The 5,776-nt window shown below is 37.0% G+C and overlaps 1 pseudogene; it reads right to left on the reverse strand.

Annotated features, from left to right (window-relative positions):
- Positions 1-2,652: 2,652 nt before the first annotated feature.
- Positions 2,653-3,148, reverse strand: LOC148998605 (non-specific lipid-transfer protein pseudogene; annotated as a pseudogene).
- Positions 3,149-5,776: the final 2,628 nt, after the last annotated feature.

The raw sequence follows: 5,776 nt of genomic DNA on the forward strand, positions 1-5,776 counted from the left end.
AAATACAAGAATAGCTATTGTATTGAATAAAGACTGTAAGATTTTAGGAGTGACCAATCTAGGCCATGTACTGTCTAGCAAATTTTCATAACACTCATTCATTTCCCCTTTCTCAATCTTACCGCTTCCTCTCTAAGTAAACATATCCAGTTAACCGTTGAAAATCCCATAAGAAATTCGAACGTGGCTTTCTAGACTTTTATTTTCAATTATCTTAATCAATTATAGTTCAGACTTAACTTTGATGGGGGGGTGAGAATGGGATCTATCTCAAAACACCTAGGAGTTGTTCATTTCAATGCTCAGGAACCATTCATGACACAACAGTGAAACCTCCAGTAGCAAGAGCTTATTTTGTGCGTTGGAGTCCCTACTATTCACGCGATGTATAATGCATCTCTCACCAATTTAGAATGCCTATCCGATTGTGGTTATTTATAAATATTAGTTGCCAAGAAGAGAACTTCTTTTGACGTGCAACCTTTTCTTCTTCCTATTGTTAATGAGATGGAAGCTGATGCTCCAAAGGAACCTAGTTCGGAACAGTTTTCCACTTTAGTTGTTTAGCAAGTTTGTTGCTTGATACTCACAAATGAAAAAATGGAATCCAACCAGGTGTATCTTTTTTAATTTTGGAGAGTAAAGTTCCTTTTAATTCCTTAAAATTCACAGCCCCTTTGAATGAGTAGGTTATAATCTTTCAATATTATTATTTTTTTAATAATTAACACTTCTTAGGAGAGTGCTCTCTATAGATTGTTTATTTAACTTATTGTTATTTCATAATTGTTCAAGAAATGCTTAGGGAACGTGTTTATCATACACTAAAAAAAGTCCAAAACTTTTTAAAAGCATACAAACGTAAAAAAATAAAAAATGTTTCCGCAAAGAAATATTGTCGTAGATTTGTTATCAAACAGACTCTAGTAATTGCAAAAAAAGAAAAAAAATAATCACAAATAAAGGACCTTTTCATAATTTATACAACCTAATTTGGTAGTGTCTTAGAAAAAGGGATTGTGAAGGCCATGGCTAGGCTAGGTTCAGTAAAGCTGGCAATCAAGTTCTTGAACCGAGACTTGCTAATACAATTTCAATCTTGTCTGCCTGTAAATATAAGAGTAGCTATTGTATTGAATTAGACTATCAGATTTGAAGAGTGATCAATCTAGGCCATGTACTCTCTATCAAATTATCAGAACAGATAAATCATTCATTTCCCCTTTCTCAATCTTACCGTTTCTCCTCTAAGTAACCATATCAAGTTAGCCGTTGAAAATCGCATAAGCAATTTGAACGGGGCTTCCAAGATCTTTATTTGCAATTATCATAATCAGTTGTAGTTTAGAGTTCTTTGATTTGGGGGGGGGCGGATGGGATCTTTCCAAAAACACATAGGATTTGTTCATTTAAATGCTCAGGAACCATTCACGCCACAACAGTGAAATCTCCTGTAGCAAGAGCTTCTTTTGTACGTAGGAGTTCCAACTATGCACGCAATGTATAATGAATCTATCACCAATTTAGAAACTCTATCTGATTGTGGTTATTTATCAAAATTAGTTGCCAAGAAGAGAACTTCTTTTGAAATACAAAACTTTTCTTCTTCCTATTGTTAATGAGATGGAAGTAGATGTGTCCGAAAAGAACATAGTTCAGAACAGTTTTCCGCTTTTGTTGTTTAGCAAATTTGTTGCTTTATACTGGCAAATGACAAAATGGAATTCAACCAGGTGTATCCTTTTTTAATTTTGTGTTTTTATTTTTGGAGAATAAAGTTTATTTTAGTAGCTCTTAGAAAAAGTGATTGTCAAGCCTATCGCTAGGTTGGGCTCAGTGAAGCTGCCAATCAAGCCCTTGAACCAAGACTTGCTAACACAATCTAATCTTGTCTCCCTTCTTGTTTTTTTATCTTGAATCCTCCTCCTCCTCACAATGTCGGGGACATTTGACAAAACATTGGGTATGAGACAAAAAAAAAAAATTTTTTTTTTTTTTTTTGCATGTCGGTTTGGCTTTTTTTTGCACGTTATAGCCCACAATTTAAGAATGCTAAAAAGGTTGTATAAAATTTACAAGAATGTTGGTTTACAAATAAACAACGAGGATGGGAGATTTGAAATCAAATCACCTGGTGTGAGAAGGGGAAGCATTCTTTGTATTGTATGGTAATGTTCTAATGGCCAAATCGGCAACATGGCACAAATTTGCCCTTCAATATACATAGAAAACTATTTGCTTCTCTATTCTTTTATCCACTTTCATATGATAAGAATCAAGGAAATGCTACATAGGGGTTGGGCGCCCACGTGTACCTACACCAAGACATTTCCAAACACGAATTTACCACCATGCCAATCTATTACCCGAATATGGAAAATGAGTGCTTCCGAGTTTTAGTCTCTATAATAGTATAAAGAAATGGAAAATTTTATGCGTAAGTAGGAATTAGTTTGCAAGAAGGGGCAAGGTTAATATTTATTTCGTAGAGTCACCCAAACTAGGAGACAGACATTCATCTCAACTGCCTTACAATTATATGTTAGAACATTGATAAGTAGAGACTATCAAACTTCTCTAGCACTAATGTTAAATTGCAGGATCTAGACATGTTTATTGATCTTCTTCGCCTCTATGCACTTTCACTTCACCTCACCCTGAAAACGTAACGAAATCTGAATGTTAGTCATAAAAGAATCACTTATTCATTATGAAATTCTCATATCTAAGAGTTTGAGATTCACGGTAGGAATAGAAATGATTTGAAAATTAACGGGGTTTTCTAGATGAGGAAAATATACTTGGAGCAATCAATGGAAGGGCTAATCTTGTAGGGAAGGTGGACACCACATTTGCCGGGAAGTGCTGCAGCATTGCCTCCCTTGATTCCGGGAGTGGCTGTATAGGCATTCTTGAGACAACGACAAGCCACCCGACGGTCACGAGTGGTTCTTGCGGCGGAGTTGAGTGCTTTCACGGAATCGCAACAAGCCCAAGACACCTTTCCTCCGTTGCGCAGAAAGGTGAGGCAAGAAGCCAATCGAGAGACCACTTGACCACATGTCAGGGCATCTGCAGCATGTGGTGCTTCCACAACCATGCAAACCCAAACAAGGCACACAACCTTCAGGACAATAGAATTGGCCATAGTTACACGTACTTCCAAGCTCCTTGATGTTCACCTGTCTCTTTCTTTTCTCCTAATGTTTTGCTAGATCAATGCAATGAGATACGCCTTTCTATGTGTTTATTTATAAGAGAAGGGCGTAACAAACTTCTTAGGTGGTTCTGGTCTCCTTGTTTGGCTTGGAGGATTGATGGTGGTTGAGATTTGAATGCTTTTCGATGTGTTTGTCGTTTTGCTTACGTGGATTCTCTCTAAAATGGTAAGCGTAAATGAATTTTCTAATTAACTTTTTTTCGTTGGTTTTGAATTAGAATTCTAATTTGAATGAACAAACTAGAAGGCTAACGGGACCATTTTGGGAATTCTGGGTCACCTACTCATTCGATTTGAGTTTGCTTGTGTTTTAGTTTTTAGAACCAACCCGTAATTACATATCTTAAAACTTCAATCATCTAGTGGTGATCATCCATGTGGTTCTTGCACCCACTACATAAAGCATAGATTGACGAGTGTGTGGAAAGACCAATCAGCCCCTAGTGCAACCCAAAACCCTTGCGACTTAATATCTTTAGCGCACACTCATTCAGCAGATTTTCAGAACACTCATTCATTTCCCCTTTCTCAATCTTACCGCTTCTCTCTGAGTAAACATATTCAGTTAACCTTTGAAAATCCCATAAGAAATTCGAACGGGGCTTTCTAGACTTTTATTTTCAATTATCTTAATCGATTATAGTTCAGACTTAACTTTGATGGGGGTGGTGAGAATGCGATCTATCTCAAAACACCTAGGAGTTGTTCATTTTAATGCTCAGGAACCATTCATGACACAACAATGAAACCTCTCAGTAGCAAGAGCTTATTTTGTGCGTTGGAGTCTCTACTATTCACGCGATGTATAATGCATCTCTCACCAATTTAGATTGTCTATCCGATTGTGGTTATTTATAATTATTAGTTGCCAAGAAGAGAACTTCTTTTGACGTGCAAGCTTTTCTTCTTCCTATTGTTAATGAGATGGAAGCTGATGCTCCAAAGGAACCTAGTTCGGAACTGTTTTCCACTTTAGTTGTTTAGCAAGTTTGTTGTTTGATACTCACAAATAACAAAATGGAATCCAACCAGGTGTATCTTTTTTAATTTTGGAGAGTAAAGTTCCTTTTAATTCGTTAAAATTCACAGCCCCTTTGAATGAGTAGGTTATAATCTTTCAATATTATTATTTTTTTAATAATTAACACTTCTTAGGAGAGTGCTCTCTATAGATTGTTTATTAAACTTATTCTTATTTCATAATTGTTCAAGAAATGCTTAGGGAACGTGTTTATCATACACTAAAAAAAATCCAAAACTTTTTAAAAGCATACAAACGTAAAAAAATAAAAAATGTTTCCGCTAAGAAATATTGTCGTAGAATTGTTATCAAACAGACTCTTGTAATTGCAAAAAAGAAAAAAATAATAACAAATAAAGGACCTATCCATAATTTATACAACCTAATTTGGTAGTGTCTTAGAAAAAGGGATTGTGAAGGCCATGGCTAGGCTGGGATCAGTAAAGCTGGCAGTCAAGTTCTTGAACCGAGACTTGCTAATACAATTTCAATCTTGTCTGCCTATAAATATAAGAGTAGCTATTGTATTGAATTAGACTGTACGATTTGAAGAGTGATCAATCTAGGCCGTGTACTCTCTATCAAATTATCAGAACAGATAAATCATTCATTTCCCCTTTCTCAATCTTACCGTTTCTGCTCTGAGTAACCATATCAAGTTAGCCGTTGAAAATCGCATAAGCAATTTGAACGGGGCTTCCAAGATCTTTATTTGCAATTATCATAATCAGTTGTAGTTTACAGTTCTTTGATTTGGGGGGGCGGATGGGATCTTTCCAAAAACACATAGGATTTGTTCATTTAAATGCTCAGGAACCATTCACGCCACAACAGTGAAATCTCCTGTAGCAAGAGCTTCTTTTGTACGTAGGAGTTCCAACTATGCACGCAATGTATAATGAATCTGTCACCAATTTAGAAACTCTATCTCATATCTAAGAGTTTGAGATTCACGGTAGGAATAGAAATGATTTGAAAATTAACGGGGTTTTCTAGATGATGAAAATATACTTGGAGTAATCAATGGAAGGGCTAATCTTGTAGGGAAGGTGGACACCACATTTGCCGGGAAGTGCTGCAGCATTGCCTTCCTTGATTCCGGGAGTGGCTCTATAGGCATTCTTGAGACAACAACAAGCCACCTGACGGTCAAGAGTGGTTCTTGCGGCGGAGTTGAGTGCTTTCACGGAATCGCAACAAGCCCAAGACACCTTTCCTCCGTTGCGCAGAAAGGTGAGGCAAGAAGCCAATCGAGAGACCACTTGACCACATGTCAGGGCATCTGCAGCATGTGGTGCTTCCACAACCATGCAAACCCAAACAAGTCACACAACCTTCAGGACACTAGAATTGGCCATAGTTACACGTACTTCCAAGCTCCTTGATGTTCACCTGTCTCTTTCTTTTCTCCTAGTGTTTTGCTAGATCAATGCAATGAGATACGCCTTTCTATGTGTTTATTTATAAGAGAATGTCGTAACAAACTTCTTAGGTGGTTCTTGTCTCCTTGTTTGGCTTGGAGGATTGATGGTGGT

The sequence above is a fragment of the Hakea prostrata genome, unplaced genomic scaffold, assembly GCF_041222555.1.
Source record: "Hakea prostrata isolate BN-2017 unplaced genomic scaffold, UWA_Hpros_2 contig_255, whole genome shotgun sequence".
NCBI lineage: Eukaryota > Viridiplantae > Streptophyta > Magnoliopsida > Proteales > Proteaceae > Hakea > Hakea prostrata.